At 45.2% G+C, this 2,342-nt stretch overlaps 1 long non-coding RNA gene across 1 annotated transcript; it reads left to right on the top strand.

The window, feature by feature from the left end:
- The first annotated feature begins 379 nt into the window (after window positions 1-379).
- Window positions 380-1,502, top strand: LOC136354067 (uncharacterized). Its single transcript, XR_010737797.1, has 3 exons — window positions 380-550; window positions 633-803; window positions 883-1,502. It is a non-coding gene; the product is annotated as an uncharacterized lncRNA (long non-coding RNA).
- The last annotated feature ends 840 nt before the right edge of the window (window positions 1,503-2,342 follow it).

The raw sequence follows: 2,342 nt of genomic DNA, 5'->3' as shown, positions 1-2,342 counted from the left end.
GACCGACGGAGCTTACACCTCCCAAGTCTAAGCTATCAATTGAGGCTCCCCGTGGACCGGCATTGTCAGTACCTCATTCTCCCGGTGGAGCTGATATGGACTTGGCAGATATAGCTCAAAGCTTGGCTCCAATAAAGACCACAAGAAAGGCCGATAGCTCCCCACCACTTGTCAAGGGCCAGAAGCGTGAACGCGGCAAGGGGAAGGTCGGGGAGTTGGCGCCGGAGCCAAAAAGGGGCAAGGCTGCGACGTTGATGCCGGTGAGCAAATCGGGGAAGGTCGTGAGGGCGCCAGCCCAATTTGAGCTAGGCATGCCATTGGTGGAGGACAATGTGTTAGCTGTGATGGGTATTGCTTGCCGAGAGCTACATACGCAATACATGGAGCTAAGCAATGCCAAGCGGAAAATGAGGGAGTCATCCATAGTTGGACATCACGACCACCAGCCGTTCCTATCGTCGCCTGCCTATATAACTATAGGCTTTGATGACCTCTTCGACCTTTTCAGGATCCGGAAGTTGGACACTGGTCTTCTAAAATGCTACTCCTTGTAAGTGCATACCTTCTATACTTGTGATATGACTGGACTATATCTCCTAATTAAATTAGTTCTAATACGTAAATATTTTAAGGTTGTGTTGGATCGAGAGTCGTCGCCATGGTAATCAGGTTGGGTTCCTTGATCCATCCATGGTGAATGAGGTTAATTTACGACAGAGCTTCACTGAGGTGGTTGACTATGTCAACCGGTGTTTATGGGCCCATCAAGACAAGGAGTACATCATGTGCGCACACAACCAAGAGTAAGAGGACAATACCCTTCGTGTATATTGTTTTTGAAGTTAAGGTTCTTAGTACTAACGCTACATAACCACTGCGCAGGCGACATTGGATTCTCCTAGTCATCATACCTAAGTGGAGTAGGGTTACCTACCTTAACTCCAATAAGTCCAAAGATTATGATTTCAGTGAAATCACCAAGGCCTTAAATATGGCTTGGGGCCCATATGTGGAAAAGGGTGGTAGGCACAAGGAGGGCAAGAACGAACTTTATCATGACACCAAGTTTGCATGCGCACAACAGATCGGAGACCAATGTGGTTTCCACGTGTGCCACAACATGTCAACACTTCTAAGAGAGGTGAAAGATTTCGACCCTGAGGTTGTTGCTAATGGCGAATAAGCTCATTTCAATATCTACATTGCTATTCAAAACGTGCTAATTAACCTCTTATTTATTAAACAGAAAGGTAGAGCTGGCTTCAAGATCTCACCCATCAACCCCCCCGCTATCAGAGGCGAAGTGTGCGCCTTTATTCTTGCAGAAATAATGAACAAGAAAGGACGTTTTCATGCCAAATAGACTCATGAACTTGGCTAGATAATTTATTGTGATGTAAAAAAGATGTTTTTATAATTTCTGGCGATGTAAAAAATTATGTTTTTATAGAGTGCAATGTAATTTACTTTCATATGTGCAATATTTATGGTACTTTACTAAATTGTCATCACATTTGATCAACTACGATTTACGTTGTACTATTCATCTGTTTTCTCCTTTTTTTTTCCCTTATTGACAGGTTGTGGAGGTTCACAACGAACAGAATACAAGAAATTTTGGTAATCATTTGAGGACTTTCATGGGGTATGAATTGTGTGCTATAATAAATTAAATTGTTGCATATGTGATGTTGTAAATTGTTGCTTTGTGATGGATCTGTGATATGTGATGCATCTGTGATGTTGGGCAGTTGGGGAATATGTGATATGGAAGGGGGGTGACTGGCACCTGTGATGTTTCTGTTTTTCAGAGGGCATGGCTAGCAATTCCTGAGGCTAGCCAATATTTAGCATTTATTTTTTTTCTAGAATTAACTCATCAGTGACGGTTCGGAAGAAACATCCGTCACAGGTAACCTCACCTGTGACGGACTCGCAAACGTCGGACCGTCACAGGTGACCCACCTGTGACGGGCCTTTACTTTCGGGCCCGTCACAGGTAGGTCACCCTGTGACGGCTACTATATACCGGAGATCATCACCTCTGACGGGCCTTTATTTAGGGGCTCGTCAGAGATGAGACATGTGACGGGTCCTAACAAGCCCTAGTCTAGCTTAGACCAACACCTCTGACGGCCTTCTATTAACTTGCCCGTCAGAGGTGGATGTCACCACTGACGGCCGGCCACCCGTCAAAGGTGACTGGACTTACCAGTGACCACTGATCACTGACCAAGCCCAAAATCGTCAAAGGTGAGGGTTTGGGCCCGTCACAGGTGACCTTGACCAGTGTAGTGATAGCGTCTATATTACGAGCGGCCTTGAAAAGGTTGGACATTTGC

The sequence above is a fragment of the Oryza sativa genome, chromosome 11, assembly GCF_034140825.1.
Source record: "Oryza sativa Japonica Group chromosome 11, ASM3414082v1".
Lineage (NCBI taxonomy): Eukaryota > Viridiplantae > Streptophyta > Magnoliopsida > Poales > Poaceae > Oryza > Oryza sativa.
Note: the sequence above shows the minus strand (reverse complement) of the source record. Positions and strands in the feature narration are given on the sequence as shown.